Source organism: Lonchura striata, chromosome 3, assembly GCF_050655825.1.
Source record: "Lonchura striata isolate lonStrDom1 chromosome 3, ASM5065582v1, whole genome shotgun sequence".
In the NCBI taxonomy this organism is placed as follows: Eukaryota; Metazoa; Chordata; class Aves; order Passeriformes; family Estrildidae; genus Lonchura; species Lonchura striata.
In genome coordinates, this window is record NC_140705.1 from 10,171,412 (window position 1) to 10,189,408 (window position 17,997).

A 17,997-nucleotide genomic window follows, 5' to 3' on the forward strand; every position below is an offset into this window, starting at 1 on the left:
CAAAAAAGGCTGTGAGTGCCTGTTTCTACAAGGATTATTCTTCAGTTAGCAGTCCCACGTCTGTGGTCAGTGTGAAACCAACAGCTGGGTTTTGGTGGAGTTATCTTCCTGCCCTGCCTCCTGCTTACAACACTGCTGAGGTTCTTGGTCATCCCTAGGGATGGGTGGCTTTGACCAGAATGAGGCATCCCTCAGGTGCCCCATCCTGTGCGACCTCAGAGTGTGAAAGTTTGTGAGGGGCTTGACAATCATATTTATGTTATGTTGAAAGAGTTGTTCAGCTAAACCCTGGCTGGTGCTGACATGAGACACATAGATAAAAAGGAAGATCTTATAAGTACACAGATGAAGGTATACACACCAAGACAAAAGTTTCATGGAACTTACTAAACCTGAACCAAATGCCTTTTTTTTTTTCTTGAGAAATTGCCAAATATCAATTGTGATAGACAATAAGCAAGAGAAAGAAATACAACACCTGAGATCAGTTGTACTCTGCTTGCAGTGCTTTACCTTTGGCTTCTTTGGTTGAAGCCTTGTGTTGTTCAATGTACCCAGTGAGCATCACCTGTGGTGTGAGGTCTGACCCCATCCAGATATAGCTAATGCTCACTTGTTGGGAAATATCACATACCACCAGGATCTGCCAGTACTTGCTGATTTTTTTGCCAAAAAATGAAGTAGTTTTACAACAATGTTTGCAAAACAAAGTGTATCTGACTAAAGGAAAAAGAATAAAACCATAACTGAAGTTCAGGATGGAACTCCTCCTCTGGAGTAGCTTACCAGGGCCACCAGGCAGGACAGTGCATGAAGATGTGAGCAGCTGGTGGTGGTGAATCAGCAACAGGCAGGAAGGAATCTGCTGAGGGGGCAGGACACGAGTCATGCCAGCAGCCACTGTGGTTGGTGGAATTTCCTGTCTGTCTGTCCGTCCTGTGGTCAATGTCACCATGTGGCTTTTGTAGTCTGGAGAGCTCAGACTGAAGAAGCCTGTCCTGTGCAGGTTCTCAGGTTGCTGTTGTTCTTGCATGGGTCTGCTTATGCAAGGGAGGAAGGCCAAAGGGTTGCCCAAAGTCCTTCAGGAGCAAGAATCACAGTGAAATACAACACCGGCTCTGAATGTCTTAATTGCTGAAACCTGGGCCTTTGTATGCTTCCCAGGGAACAGAATTCAGGAGGCAAAAGCTGGCTGGTGGAGCTTCATATGTGCCTGCCTTCCTGATGGAAAGCCAATCCAGGGGGAAAAGCCAGCTGGTCTGTAAACATGTCAAAATAACCAGCAAAGAGAAAGCCCTGAGGAGATCCTACAGCACCTTCCAATATTAAAAAGGGCTTCAAGAGAGCTGAGAAAGGACCTTCTACAAGGGTGTGGAGTGATTGGACAAGGGGGAATGTCTTTAAACTGAATGAGGGTAGGTTTAGGTTAGCTGTTAAGAAGAAATTCTTTCCTGTGGATGCCCCATCCATAGAGGCATTCAAGACCAGGCTGGATGGGGCTTTGAGCAACCTGGGACAGTGGAAGGGGACCCTGCCCATGACAAAGGAGTAACTGTATGTAACTAGTTGTCTTTAAAGCCCCTTCCAACCCAAATCATTCTGTGATTCTATGTGCAAAATAGATTTACATGCAATCAAATTTCAGCAGCAATAATTTGCAGGACATCTGTGACCGTTTCAGGATTCTAGTACATTTAGCAGCTCTTCTATGCACTCTTGGCTGCTGACATCAGATGAATACTGTCTGTGCTTGTTAGGTTCAGGAGCACTTTGAGAGGTCCTCCTACACTGACCAAGATTAGAAGTATGGTAAAATGGATTAAATTAACGTGATTAAGCAATACTCCCTTCCTAGGGAAGAGACCCTGACATTTATGCTAACCCGGTGTTGATAAGCCGAGTCAAGTACAACACCTACACAAAAACCTGCACTCGCAGGACTGTTAGCATAGTAGGAAGCCCTTGCAAAGGTCTTTATTTTCCACGGGTTTCACAGAAATAGGAAAAGAAAGTGCACTCCATTAGTGGCTGGCTGAGGGAGGGGCGGCAGCGTTTAGATAACCGAATGGAGAGAAAAGCGCTGTGTAATGAACGCTTCCAGCGCAGGAAACCACCAATTAGTCCCGCTACTCACAGGGTGACTTGTTTTTCCTGTCAGTGCTCAGAAGACTCCTAACAGGGAGTGACAGGAGCGATTTGTACAGGTCAGGAAGGACCTGCGGGCGCGTTTGTCTCCAGCAGCAGCCCCAGCCCCGCTGCACGGAGGGGCAGAGCCCGGTGAGCCCTGCCCGTGCTCGGCCCGGGGTGACACGGCTGTGACACGGCTGTGACACGGCTGTGACACAGTGAGCCGGGGGAGTGATGTGCTTGTGGCAGCCCACGGCAGCACTCGGAGCTCCTGAGGGCCCCAGGTACCTCCTGAGCATCCGCCGGGAAAGCTGGAGTCGGACAGCGTGCGATTCCTGGGGAACCACGCGGGAAACAGGGAAACCCGCATCTCTCACCTCCTCTGCCAGAGGTGGTAGGCCTCATTTTAGCTAATAAATGAAAAGTTTAAAGCTGAATTCTGGGGCTAAAATACTGTCATCCTGTAGTTCAAACTAGTATGACCAGGCTAGAGATGGTAATTTTTTTCACTTGCACAGGGCTCAGAATTCAGTGGCATACATTGTGAATTACATGAAGTGTAATCTGACTCTCCATTGTTTTTGCTAGAAAATTAAATAAACTACATTAATGCCTGCTTTGCCACCAGTGTACAATATATTTGCTATGTGAGATGCCATCCATAATAAAACCATGTAAGTTCAGTAAGGCCATATTTTTTGTGAAAAAGAATTATGCGGATGACAGATAATACACCTCCAAGCTTTCACCCCTAGCAATTCCTGAGTCCTAAAAATGGTTACACCCAAGAGCTAATAGAGACACACTCAAGGCTTCAAGTGTCTACCACTTGCCTCAGAAGCAATGCAGCTGGTTAATTGTTTGCCAGGCCACAGGTGAATATCCTGTGGAAAAGGTTTTAAGCAGAGTAGTGTTTCAGTCCTACTTTCCAAAGCACGTCCTAAGAGCCAGGCAAAAATCTTTACAGTGCTCAGCCACCACAGGAACCTGCCCTTGGGCTTTGGCTGTGCAGGGGTTGCCTGGAAAACCCACACTCCATTCACACTGTGGCTGGAGCTATCCAAGACAAGAAGGTGTTTAGTAAAGAATAAATAGCAAAGGAATTGTCTTTGTGGGCTTTATTTCTTACTGAAAATTTATCAAGTTTATCTAGTCCTGTTGAAGAAACCTTTGTTGCCCTTGACCATTGGAGGATGCAGATTAACTTTCTTGCTCTCCAGGATGTTGACAGGATCACTTAGGAAATTTTTTTTTTTTTAATTGTCTATGATTCTCTATGGTGAAAGCATGACTGGCTGTGTGGGTGTTACATTTCAGAATGATTTTTGTTTTGTCAGGTTTTCCTTGACCTTGTACCCAGAGAGTGCTCTGTCCCCTGAGCCATCTGCCTGTGTATTTCTTCTGACTTTCTCACCTTTGCAGATGCAGCTCTGAAGCTTTTACAGGCCACATTTGCACAGCTTGACACTCTACTGTAAAGGGTGAAGATCCCGAATTGAAAAATAATGAGATAAATCATGACATAAATTAAATAAAATTGTCAACTCTTTTTTCCATCCATGCTATTTAGGAGCATATGCTACAAATATCTAGAAGGTGTCGGATACAGGGAACTAAACTGGGATCAATTAATTCTCCCCAGGTACACCTACAGTGGTCCATAAAATGAGGCTGGAGTGGGGGGTTCAGCCACAGGCACACATGACAAGCAGCTTTTAGCATGGACCCCATCACTGCTGGCTTGTGCTGCCCAGCACTGTTCCAACAGCACCCTGAACCAGGCAGGGAACACCACAGGATGTTTTTTCCTTGTGGTTGTTCTCCCTCAGCCAGAGTGCACAGGGCAGGAACAGAGTTCAGCCATGTGGATGGGAGCTGCACTGGGCTGCTCTGCCCCAGAGCAAGCAAATGGTCCCTGGCCGATTTTATTTATTAATGAAGACTGAAGAGACCTGGATACACTCTGTTAAGTGATTTTAAAATTGAAGTAACATGTAAATGTGCATCATGGTTTAAGCTGGAAATTGAGTCCCATGGAGCCTCTCCCTTCCCCCATCCTGAGACAGACAGAGACAAAAGGTAGAAATTCTGAGCTGAGATGAGGACAATTTACTAGGAACAGCAATGAGATAAGAAAACAAACAGTGACAGCAACAGCAACAATATTAATAACAAAAGTATACAAAAAAAGAGGGCAATTTACATACAGAAAATATTTTCACTGACCTAAGCCCGTGCCACAGCTCCTGAGACAGGAAAAAAAATTGTTCCCCAGAGCCTCTGCATGCACCTTTTCTTTCCTGAGTGGGAGACATCCCCCTTCTCGTTGGAAGTGAGAATTCCATAGTTCTACCCACTTCAGTGATGTGAGTGGTGTAGAACAACCACTCAGAGGTGCCCACACAGCTCCAGGCTCCACCCTCCTCATAACCTTGGACAAAACTAGAACAATGTGAAACTGGGAATTAAAAAAATATTAAGTGTAAATTATTTCCACCCTACAGACTTGATGAAGAAACTGGGGTGAGCACACTTGTTCCATGTCTTGGCAGAGGACAAGCACACCAGGGATAAATGTTGAGAACACAAAGCCCCAGAGCCATCCTTTCATTTACTGCCTGGATCCATGAAAGCTGAGTCGATGGTAAGCAGGTCATGGAGCACTGCAGTGTCCTGTCCCTTGCTCTGATGATGGGGCAGCAGCAGTTTCCCACTGGGGTCCCACCTCCCCTCCTTCCCCTGGGAGCCAGAACTCATTCATCTTGGCCCAGGAGCTCAGGAGCATTGCAAGCTACCTGAAACCAGAGTGATCAAGGCAGCATTGAGTGAATTTTTAAAGCAAAGATAGATTTTCCATTTTAAAAAAGGCAGTCCACTGGCAGCAACTGTGGTGGCTGTTGAGGGACTTTTTATTTGAACTTTGCTCTAGCTGCCAGACTGCTAAACACATGCTGGCCTTGTTTATCTGCCCTTGTATCTTCCATAATAAATGCAAGGCTTACCTTTCCATCAGCATTGTTTGGAGGAGGTTTTTCTTTCACAAAACTCAGTTAAACATCTTTCAACAAATGGAATTTTTCTCCTCAATCTGTGCAAGTAGAAAAAGATGTGCCTTCAATCTGTGATGTGCCAGCAGATGGATGGGTGTTCAGCAGGTGGGAAGGCTCAGAACTTCAGGAAAGAGTGACAACAAGCCTGAGGGGTGAAATGTTTGCCCAGACAGTTTTAGTAAGGCAGCAAAGAGGAATGAAATTATTTTTATTAAATGCATTTCCATTCCCCCACAGTTCAGAGGGATTTGAACTTCCAGAGTTCAAGAAGAGTTTGGACAGCTCTCTCAGGCACATGGGGTGACTCTTGTGTCAGTCCTGTGCAGGCCCAGGAGTTGGGCTAGATAATCCTTGTTGCTCCTTTTCAACTCAGATTATTCTATGATTTTAATTCCATTGCTGCAGCACCAGAGGCATGTCTCAGTGAGGCACAGTTTTCTGGGATCAGAAAACTTGAACATGTCCCAGTGAGGCACAGTTTTCTGGGACCACCCCTCCTCATGCTGGGACCTCAGCCACGAGTGTGGGTGGTGCCCCAGGGCAGAGCGGGTTCCCCAGCAGAGTTTCTGTGGTCCAAGGAGTGGGCACCAGGAGGGATTGGGCAGGCAATGGGTCCTGTGGGCTGCTGCATGAGCAGCTGTGGGCTTGGGACAGGAGGGTATAAATACACAGGAGCATTGGTTCAGCCTGGGGTTCCAAACCACCATGCAGAAGAAAGGAGAGAGATGGCAGACCTGAGATCACATCTTAGGATGTTTCCTGTGCCAAATCATGATTCTTTGTCTAATCCCAGTGGGGTTCAGGCCCCTGTGGTGCCTGTGCTGCAGCCAGGCCAGTTTGCAAAAACACAGCCCAAAGGGCTCCCAGAGTGGATGTCAGTAACCATCCAACCATCCAGGCGGAACTTTGTTCCCAGGAAGTTGCAAAACCTGCCTGGGAAGACAGGCAAGTAACCAGGCTCCAGGCAGCCCCAGTGCTTCCTTAAAAGGCTTCTGGAACTGATCCATGAGTGTTGTCACACATGGGATTTTATGAAGTGCTCATCTCCATCCCTGAGCCTTCTCCTTTTGCAGTCACTGGTGAGATTTCACTGAAGGTATGGCAATGCCCAGGAGTGAATCACACACAGCCTATGTGTAAAATTTCATGGCCTATGAGCTGTTCTTATACAGCCCAGATGTTCCTGCAGTCTGAAGAAGCCTCGTGGTTCCCTGGAGGGCTCCTTGCTCAGCACTGGAAGAACTGGGAGCTCTTTGTCCTCCACCTCCTCCTCATTTCATCTAACACACTGAACATGGCAAGGGATGAACTGCTCTAGAAATGACATCTGCTGTCAAAACAGCATATAATAGCCTATTATTTATTATTTATTACTAACCTGCTGTTTGTCTGGGCTAGTGGGATAATCAGCTGCTGATGGACTTGGTCAGTGACATTCAGTTAGCACAGGTTTGCAGAGTGCTGCTTTTTAAGACCTCAGAGAGTAAAGGTGCAAGGTGTATTATTAATAGTGTTCTGACAATGTATAGACTGCTTTATTTTATATATGGTGTAACAGAATATGAAGGATACTGCATTTTATGGTATGTATGGAGGCAGGATTGAGGTAGGATTTCAAGATCACTGTCACATTTCACATCGAGAAATCTCTACCCCACTGGTGCATTGTTTCTAGTTATTTATAGAGACTAACACAGAGATCATTTTGACCATTAACAAACAGCACCTCTTTTGGAAATGCAGCCAAGTCCTGAACTGAGAAAGCAAACATCAGCAGTGCATAATCAGGCTCCCAGCAGTTCAGGAGAGGAAGTAATAAATAACTTGCCTACCTAGAACTGCAGGAGGAACCCATCAGATTGCATGCAAGGACCCATCTGGGCACTAGGAAGCAAGTTCAAATGGGTTCTCCTGGTGCAAAAAATAGGCTTGCGTGCTCCTATGGACACAGCACCTGGGCAAAATTTTCATGGTTTTCCCCTAAACATTTCCCTTTGTCAAAACAATGCGTTGTCATAATTTGTCACCTTGTTGCTGACACAGACAAACCATTACCAGCCAAATATGCCTAAGTATTCTGTAAAGCCAGGGTTACTTGGGTAGGTTTTGCTGAAATCAAGCAGGTATTTTCCAATCAAGTAGGTATTTTCCCAGGAATCGTGCACCAAGAAGAGCTGTGCTGGGTCCAGGTGTGGAAGGAGCCGCGTGATGCGTGTGCCTGCTTGCCTTTGAGTGCAGCGAGAGGCTGGCATCTCTTGCAGGAGCACAGGGACACCACGTCTCACACCTGGAGATCAGACTCTGAGTTCAGACCAAATCTACTTTTGGATAGTTTTGTTTCTCTCTGGAAGTCTCACACCCCACGACTGGGGATCTGAGCTACATATTTTAAAAATACTTCATTGCCTGCCTACTGGGGTAGGAACTCAGTGATGGGAGCTTGCCACTCTCAAAGGCACATTCCAACTTTATAGTATATAAATGTGCCTCCATTTAATTCTCAGTTTAATGTGTTGTGCTTCCTTGTTGCCTCAACTTTAATAAAGTGTTTATTGCTTATAATAATACTGAAACTGTAACATGATTGAATGTTACATGACTGTTTTATTTCTAACTTTAAATAGGGCAAAACATCAAAACATTTTTAATAAAGTATATATTACATTCCCATATACTATATACACTATGCTTACCTTTAAAGTGTGTTTTATTATGTTAGTGTACACATTTTTTCATTGGAAGTTTTATCATGGCAAATTATTAAAGGTGCTGCAAATCAAAGAATCACTATGTAGAATCACTTGTGTTCCGTATCTGTTAGGACTTAGTACATTTGTGAATTAATTATCAAATATTGGCTTGCTCTTATTCCTTTTAACTTCAATGGAAGTATGACTGACAACAGTATAGTCATGTGTCAATATGTTTCATTGATAAAAAACATTATGTTCAAAATTCCTTCCTTTTTTGTATCTAGGAGCTCAGTTTTTGTACTGTTTACAGAGCTAAAAAGCAGTGTAGTGTCAGAGTGACTCATGAATGGAAGTGAAATAGATTGCAGTGGATGATAATGCAGACTGAAAAGGCTGGGTAAATATAACCCCCAGAAGGGAAATTTACTATATTTTTTCCATGAAAGATCAGCTGAACTTTGTGTTTATCACTCAGGAACATAACAAGTTCTGGCTAGCTCCTGTGGTTTAGAAACTTTTCACCTTGTAATTTTGATGCTTTATTTCCAAGCTCCCTGGGAGAATTTCATTTAAATTTTGACTCTCTATTATAGTTTCTTCAGGTGGAACAAAATCAGATGTTTTATTTCAGTGTTCTGAAGTTGTGCTTTTGGGTTTTTTTCATGAAGAAATCACACAATGAAACTGTAGCTCCAAAGCGTAGCTTCTCAAAGCTGCACAGCGCTTCACATCTGCCCTGACTTGTATAACCTTCTCTCTGCATTGAACAACCATCTTTAATGAGGGAGCTGTTAAAATGTGCTCTGTTCTGTACTGAGACATGTGGGCAAGGAAAGAAAAGATTTTCAATTGCCGTTAAGAGAACTCTGGCTTCCTCTGACTTACTGTCTTTTTTTTTTTTTATATATATTTTAAATTTCATACAATAAATTACTTTGGCTGCTTTTAGGAAAACAGCTCACGTACCCATTCCTTGTCATTTTATTTCCATACATCCCTAGACTGCCTGATGGTAAACATCTTCTGTAGGGAGGGAACAAAAATAACAAGTTGATTCCTGCACCATGGTCACTTTTGGTCAGAGGTTTCTCCCATCCAGAGTACATCCACGACATTTATTTCCCTGCATGTGCTGTGGTACTCTGTGTGCTTACTCAGGTAGTGGTATCCACAGAAACACCCTTCCCAGGGGAAAGTTTTCACTCTTCAGGGGAAAATGACACTTGGATTATCTGTGTGCACCTGTGAAAGCTGTTGCAGTTATTCTCCATTTCTGTTGAAGTCATCTTGAGTAACACCCCTTGAATCCTCTGTGAATGGAGGGGTGAAGAACTTTAACTTGGAAGTATGGAAGAGGTTGGAAAATTGGTACTACTTACAACTTGCCAGACATTATGTGCAAGAAAATAGAAAAAGCAAATGAAACCTCATAATGGATGAATAATTACATTTGTCCTTCCTGTACAGTTAACTGCAAATAATGAAATTGTCTGTGTAATCACATCTGATAAAATGCTACTGTTTGGCCTTCCTCATGTGTTACAATGGGCTTTACAAGAATAGAGATGCAAAGGCCACAATTCACATTCCAAGGGGCTTTCCCCCTCTTTTTTTGGGAAATAAACTGATCAAAGGTATTCCAGGGTCTTTGTGGTAAAACAGAGCACACTTCATATTGAAGCATGTCTGTTGTCTTCAGCTGTCAATTTTGGAATCAGAGTTCCAGAGAATTATTGAAAAAACCACTTGTTAACAAGCACAGGAGATTTCAGCCTGAATCCTGCAAAGGGCAGGGTCAGCTTCAGATGAGACTGCCTACAGGATTTTTCCAGACAGGTTTTTCAAAAGTTTCTAGGGATACAGGGTCCACAGAACCTTCAGATTAGCCAGGTTTTATGTTCTGGTGACAAAAAAAATCCTGAGATTACCCCAGAGTAATATTTGGGAAATATGTAATTAATTAACTCGTGTATTGCATATTATCTCTGGCATAATGTCTAGTTTTTTACAGAAATGTGTTGAATCTGTTGGTGCTCATAAAGGTAAATGCATGAAAAAACACAAAGAGGTGTGATGTGTGGTTGAGATCAGCTGGGAGAACAGGGGGCACCTGTGAACTTCACCCCCCCCCAGCAGATGGGTGATGTTTTGCAGGAGAGATCTGTTCTTCCTTTCCTCTCTGCTGAGCAAGGTTAGATTTAGATCTTACCTATGTGCAGGCTTTAATGACACTGGGCTCCCAGCACAATTATAAAAAGGGTTTATTTCTTTGTGCATTAAAAATCAGCAGGAAAGGGAGTAATCTCTGCTGCTACATGATAATTTAATACTAGGGATAATATTGGTATATTGATGAAAAACAATCCAAATGTAAATGGCATTATGGCAGCATTAAGAAAAGGAATGTTGGATGAGAATGCAGATTTATAATTATTTATTGTAGCAATGCAAGCCGATATCTACACTTAATTATTCTGTGGTCAAGAGAATAGTTTCAGCCAGAAAGGTTAAGGGAAGATCATTCCAACTGTACAGGCTGATGGTGCATTTACCTGAGGAGAAGAGAATAGGGGTTTAGCTGAACAAAGCCATTTACCTGTGAAATAAGTTTCCCTGTTCCTTGAAGAGGAAAACTTCCTTCATCACTGCACAAAAGGCAGGTACAGCACTGCTTGGAGATCTTGGGAAAAGCAGTAAAGTGCTGCCACCTCAGTATTCCATGAAGAGTGCACCTCTAATTCATTTATACATACATACATACATACATATATATATAAATAGAAGTATATATTTGCATATATATTTGTATATGAACCAGACTTCACAGCCTCCCTTTCACAGGAGTCCACTTGGGGTTGGAAATAATCTTGACATCTTCCATGATAACAAAAAATTCCATTTGTTCCCAGATGCCAATCCACTGCAAACACTTCTCACAATCTCTGAGTACTCAAAACCTTTTTGGTACTTAAAGTACATTCCAGCCACTGTAAATTATCCTCAAATATCACATGCAAATGTTTACATTTATGGAAACTTAAGTTTCTGCTTTTTCGTTATTCCTATCTTGGTCTCACAACGACCAAATTCTTGTGCAGTTTTTGACAGCGCTCATTAACATCAGCAGTTTTATTTTCAGCCCATGGCTAGAAAACCTGTGATAAATCCTGCACTGATCCCTGCTGCCTTCTGTGTTTTGAAACGGGCAAGAAGTGCCAGGTTAAGCTCAGCCCACGTGCCTGAGCTGCGCAGGACAGGGTGGTTTCACCTGGTTATTCATAGCGTGGGGTGCAGCTTCAGTGGGCAGCTTTTTAATAATGTGAGCCAAAAGTGAAAGGGTGATGTTTACCAAACCTGTTTCAAAGTGGCTGATTAATCAAATAAATGGGTGTTTATTGAGGCTGTTGCTAGGTACTTACTGTTATTGAGATAATTGTGTGACTCAGCTGAGCCAGACAAAGAACTCTACTGTTCCTCTAAAGCACCGACTGGCCAAGTTTGCATCTTGCACCAGAGTAAGGGCAAAGACTTTGCTCTTCCTGCTTAGCTTTTTTCACAAAGCTAATCACTTAGTTCATTTATCTGACACATCATTCCCTTTTACAGCCAGCTTCAAATGCCTTCTTCCCATAAACCCCAGAAACACTGACCCTTCTGCTGAACCCCTTCGTTTTCTTTACTGACACCAAGGTGTGGCCAGACCTTTCTCTTGTGTATTTTCTATATATTATATTATATTATATTATATTATATTATATTATATTATATTATATTATATTATATTATATTATATTATATTATATTATATTATATTATATTATATTATACTTATCATATACTATTATTATCATATTAACTCTATTATATTAATATTTATAGTATTCATGCCTTTTTCTGCTAAACATCTGTATAAACCATAAAGTAATCACCATTCAAAGCATTTGTTTACTAAATACTGAGTACTTGATTAGACAGGCTATTAATGGAGATTTAATGATAGAAATTGCATAATACAACTCATGGCTTATGTTTTTCATCTAAAAAAAATGGAACTTTTTTTGAGGCAACTACTAATGAGTATAATGATAGAAAACTCTCCTTGGTTCTCAGACGAAGGCTTGGAGTACATGAAGTCTGAGGTACAGGAAGAGATTTATATCTGCTGATGGGGGGAACACTAAGAACCTACACCTGCCCTTCAACTAAATTCCTTTTCACTTATATCTTGTTTTATTCTTTTCATGTAATAGGCCTTTTCTCATTCCAAAGAAGCATGTCTGTGTTCTGCTGATGGTAGTTTGCATACCTCAGTGAGTGGTAAAGGCACTTTGAAATCACAGGGACACGTTTACTTCAAGAAATCAGTCTCAAGTTGAACCAGTCCAAATTTGGAGTAATGTTACCAGCAGTAGTGTTATAATCAGATTTACACTGATATATCGGAGAGAATTTAACCCTTGCCAGTTATATTCTGTAGCAGATCTGTTGTTTTTTTTCAGTCTTCACCAAGATAAATTATATATTATAAAGAAGCAGTACTTTAATTGCTCAAGGTTGTATTTTGATTTTAAAAAAATCTTCTGGTGTATATTAGAGAGATCACTGCATTTTAGCAACAAACACCTTCACTTCCTGGAAATGCTCAATACTTACTTAAAATGTTCCACTAATATTTTCTTTACTGTAACATCCAGGCATAACTGAGAAATTTCAGGCTTTGAACCAGGAAGTGGGCTCTGCTTGAACCCTTGCTTTTGATTTCTTAAATTAATGTTTTACTAGAAGAGTTTTCACTGGAAGAAGAGAGCAATCCTGCAGCTGATCTAACACTTCTTACACTCCCAAATATGTTATTGAAAAAAAAATTTAAAGCCTATGATGGCTTTTTTTCCGTTTACTGGTCATGAGCATAAATCACATTGAGCCTGTGCTGGAGTCTGGAGCCAGCCTCCCAGATATGACAATTTATTAATGGTCTTTGTGGATATCCAGAGTGGGATATAGCAAGCCACTGTACAGAGGCAGGTTAATGATCATTAGTGAGTGCTAAAGGAAAATAAGTGAAGGGTGGAGCAGAAATCCCCTCCAAGTTCTGCACATGGCTCAGGGGGGAATTAGTGATACCATTACCCAGCTCTCACTGTCAGCTCCCTCCAACCTCTCAGACTGTCATACTGGTACAAACAAAAAAGAGTGTTTTTTCTCACACCATCACTTTGAGAAGGTGGGGTGGTGCTGCCATCCCAACAGGTTGCACGGGATTGTCTCTGCTGGGATTGTTGGTGTCAGCACAGCAGGAAGCACAGTGGGAAAACTTGAAGAAGGTCTGGATGCAAGGTTCAGTCATGTTCTGATTTCCTCCACAGGGCAGAAACCATTAGCAGGAGACAGCTTTTTCTCCAGAAGCATGCGTCAGGTGGCCACCAGTGGAAGATGATAATGGCGTTAAGTCAAAAAGATATTTTTAATACAAGAAAAGATTAAGGGACAACAGCTCTTCCTTGGCTCTCGCTTAACATGTCTCTGAATTAGGAAGCTCATTTGCCTGCTGAGAGGGCAGCAAGAGCCCTTCCAGAGTCCTTTTTTCCATGTCCCTGCTGTGGGGAGCACAACCATGAGCTCCTCTCTCCTTGCAGCTTTGGGCAGGAGGAAAATATCAGCCTTTTTGATAACAAAATATTCCACCTACCCAGTGGCTGCTAACAAAATTTTTTGACAATGGACAATGTAATTTACTAGCAAGTTCAATAGCAACAAACTGCCCTTCAAAACACTTCTCCTCAGGAAGAAATTTGGATTATTAACTCAGTTATTCTTGGGTTGTTTTTTTAAACCCAGAATTTGATTACATTGCATTTGCCCTGAAAACAGTGGGAAATGTATTTAGTGAAGGGGGTCTAGATACTGAAAATACTTAGTCTTTCAGTCCCTTGAGGCATGAAAAAAATTGGTATACTTCAATTGATAGCAGTTTCCTCTTCTAAATTTCCAAGGTCACCTTTGATTTTGGGATTATGTTTTTCTTCTTTTATTTTCCCCTGTTTGCAAGCAAATAGAATGAAACTTTTTTTTTTTTTAACATGAAAAGTTTCAGTTCTCCCAGCTAAAAGCTTGCTTTTACCTTCTATATGGCCCAGCCAGACCTTGCTTACAGACTGCAAATCCTCAAGGCATTAATTCTGCCAGAAGACACAATTCCTTTCATTCCTTTTACATTACCCATTCCTTGGACAATGCTAAACAGAGCTGGGAATGCTGCTCCACACCCTTGGTCCTCCCAGTCTAACATTTTCCCAAGGGGAAGCAGCGCTGCCACCTCCAACCTGAGCAAGCACGACTGGCTGGACTGGTGAAATGGTTTTGGATTTGGGTTGCCTTGCAGCAGCCTCATTATGCCACACCTAGGTCATGTGCAATATGAACTGTCTTGATGAAGGACAAATAGTTTATTTTTGTTTTAACCCCGTAATCGGTTTATGTATTTGCACAACTTCAAGCAGTGGGTAGGAAGGAGGGAATGTGTGAGGGGAAAGCTGTGTCTGAACTTTGATGCTGCTGCTGAGTTGTTTGTTGAATCTATTTACCAGAAATTACAGGAGTCAGATGAAAACAAAAACCCAAATACCTGACATTTGGTGCCATCTGATGCATAAGATGAAGCTGGAAAGGTGCTTCCCTAGTTTTCTGTTGAGGTGGTGTATGTATTCGAGTTGTTTGGATAATATTTGGATCATTAAGCATCTCATCTGGGAAGTTTAGAGCAGCTCTCCCTGTTTAGAATAGCTCTCAAGCTGTTCAGACACCTCTGCAGTGCAGAGAGCACCTGCAGATGCAGGGCATGGCCTGGGGCAGGATCAGTGCTGGGAACAGCCTCAGAAGGTCGAGAATTGTGTGTTCAGTGTCTGCCCCGCTCACACTCTGCAGCACCAAACCAGACCTGTGAGTGGAGACCCCCTGACCCTGCCTGAAGAGCCTGTCCAGATCTTTCCCCAGACAGAGCAAATAAGTGAGGCAAGAGATCCTGATGGTGCTGGAGGGTTTCCTTACCTGCAACGGGACTTCTGCATCTATTAATTCCTCACACTGCAGTGCAAAGGGATGCCCTGAGCTAACATATTTTGCAATATGCACATCCTTCACTGGGACAGTGTCTTTGTTTATGGCTCTGACCTGCTCTGTCTGTATCCTCATTTCTCCCTGCACTTGCATCAGTTTGGCTTTGTGAGCCCTCACCTATGATTAACAGTCTGAGCTGCTGTGCAGAGTACATAGCACAGTGAACTGTGGGGTGAAGTTTGCAATATGTCCTCATTTCAACTTCAAAATACTAACCTCTTAAATAAAACCAGCTGCACAGAGCAATTAGCAGGCATGAAAATTAAAAAAAGCTTAACAATTTGATTTGGGAAGCTTCTGAAGACTCTGTGCTCCTGTCCCTGGGAACTACAGCTTTAGAAGTCCAGTAGTTTCTTTTTTCCCCTCTTATCCAGGCACAAAATAATTATTTTTCTCATATGAGAAGATTTAAAAATAAATATTAGAGGGTCACGTATACATGCACGGAAGCACACACGTGCTTACATGTCCCAATTAAACTGCAACTGCTTTAGCTGTAGGCAGATGCATTTGGAAATTGGAGAGTCTGTTTTGCTTAAGAGATACGGGAAACACTTTGGGAAAGTGTTAAACAGCATCTGAGTTGCATGCTGAAGCAATATAGTGCTTAAGCACTTTCCTGTAGCAGAGCTAATGCCACTTTATTTATAATGGCATGCTTGCTGTTTGCATTAAAGAGACTCTGGGTTTTTTATGTAACTTGCAGAAGTAATGGGAGGAGAATCCTCCTTGGGAATTTCAATGCATTTTCTTTTTCCAATCCAGAGGCAAATCTAATTCCCCCTCCAGCTGGCAATGAAGGCACATGCTGAGATATCCTTATCACCCTTCAATTGATTACAGGGGTTTTCTATGTCCATCTAGGACTTGACACCACTGTCTGGAGTACTGCTGCTTTTGCATCTCCTTTGCTGTCACTGTGGAAGTGTCACCCTGTCCCTACCACCACAGCCTGTCCAAGGACATTGGGGTCAAGGCTGGTTTTCCATCACACATCTCTGTGTGTTTCATGGTGGAGAACTTTGGTAATGTATATGGGGGCAGAATGGTGCTGCTTCCCTCTTCCCTACTCATTTTTCTGTTCTCTTAAATTAAAAATTCAAATAGCTGTATTACACAGACACTTAGGGAAGAGCAAAAATTCATTGAGCATACACAGTGTGTCTCTAAGTACTTTCCCAGCCTCCAGCTACTCCAAAATCAGAGATTTTCTGAGTCTGTTCAGCAAAGCTCTGTTTCAATCCTCTCCATAAAGACACATGGCACATCAGCACATCAGCACATCAAACTAACTCAGAATGATGGAATCCTCCTGGAAGAGCTGTTCCTCAATCCAGCCAGGCCAGACTCAGCCATTGCAGGTTCCTTACACAAGGATTCAGACACCTGGGAAACCAGATGACATCTCCATCTTGGTGGCAACTGGTGCTTACCATCATCCATGATCCTGAAGGTTGCAAACAAGCTGCAATTTGCTGGGGAAAACTGAGGCCACTGCCTGGCTCCAGCAGGGTACCAGGGCTTTACCTCTGCCACAGAAGAAACAGCCACAGAAAGCTCCCAGCTGCTCCTCCCACAGCTCTGAGTCCTCCAAGCTCTCCAAAGCTGCCATTTACTCTCCTAAACTACGTCCACCATCTCAGTTTGCACTTGGTGCTTTATGGTGAGCCTGCATCACCTCAACCCCTCCACCTCAGCTCTGGGCACAGCCACAGGTCAGGCTGCAATGCTCTGCTCTGCAGAGGGATGAGCCGTGTTTCAGCAGAGGCCTCGTGTAACAGACCCTCTGAGCAGAGCCCTCTTCTCGTATTTTATTTCTCCCCCATGCTCCTTTGGTCCATCGCTGCAGGCTACAATTACTAATAGCAACCAATAAAGCAGCAGAGCAGCTCCAGATGAGCAGGGAGAGGTCAACCTGAAAGCAGCAGTTTAAGAGCAGCTGGAAAGCAATTGTCCAAGAGCAGCCCCAAAGCAATTATACCCCAGCTAACATTACCCCTCCACATAAATAACCCCTCCTGACTCTCCAGGCCTTTGACTGGCTCTGTTTGAGGAGCTCTGCTGCTGCTGTCCCCCTGGCAGGTCTTGTCGGAATCTGTGGTATTGATGATTCTGGGATTGTAGAAAGTCTCTGTCAGCCCTGCTGCCAAAGTAGAAGCCATAATTGGTCTGTGCTGTTTTCAAGGTTGTTTATTCTGTTTATCTCTAACATGTTCTGCTGCCCTGCCGCAGCTCTGTCCTGCAGGGCAGCGTGTGGGGCTCTGCCCTCAGTGGGATGTGACAAACATTAAATACCAGAAACTCCCTGGGCTGGATTTATAATAACGTGCCAATATCTGTCACCTACATTGGACAGTGTGTCCCCAGCCTGAACCAACTGAAAAATTCCAACACTACAGTGAAACATGGAGGGCATGAAGAAGGAGAAAAAGGACAAGACACAACCAATTTCTTCCATCTTGTCCCCTTTGGACCCCTTATCTAGAATCCTAAAATTTTACTATTGCACCCGTGCCACACTTAATTATTGCTCATATCAAACACTCAGAGCTTGTAATTCATCCTGTAAGATTGAAAACTCTTTTCCATGGACAGAGATCAGAGACAGTGTCTCTCTGGGCTCTGTACAGGGGATTCCTGACCCCCTGCCAGGGTGCCAGACCTTCCAGGGCAGCCAGAGGGATGCCCTGGACTCCCACATGTCTCACCCCTCTCTCTGTGCGGCTGTTTGGGCTGGGGCTGCACCTCTGCCCGCACCAGTTCACCTGGAGCAAGTGACCCAAACAGTGTCTGCCCTTCCATGGGCTCCTGGCAGTTCCACGCGATGGCATCAAGTGGGCTCCTCACAGTGCTCTGCAGCATCCCTTCAGTACTCCTTGGATGCTTTTTTACTTTTTCCTTTTGGCTTGTAAAGGTAGAAATCATATCTTGATGCTTTAAAAGCTCACATTTGGCATCTACAAAGAGAAGCTTTGCCATTTTTTTCCAAGAATGCTGTGGAAGTGGAAGGG

General features: G+C 43.2%; 1 long non-coding RNA gene across 1 annotated transcript in view; it reads right to left on the bottom strand.

Moving 5' to 3' along the window:
* The window catches only part of LOC146767788 (uncharacterized), a 28,122-nt gene extending 10,527 nt beyond the window's left edge, over window positions 1-17,595 (bottom strand). The window contains exon 1 of the long non-coding RNA XR_014953564.1: window positions 787-17,595. This is a non-coding gene — a long non-coding RNA (uncharacterized LOC146767788). The remainder of the gene's footprint in view (window positions 1-786) is intronic.
* Window positions 17,596-17,997: the final 402 nt, after the last annotated feature.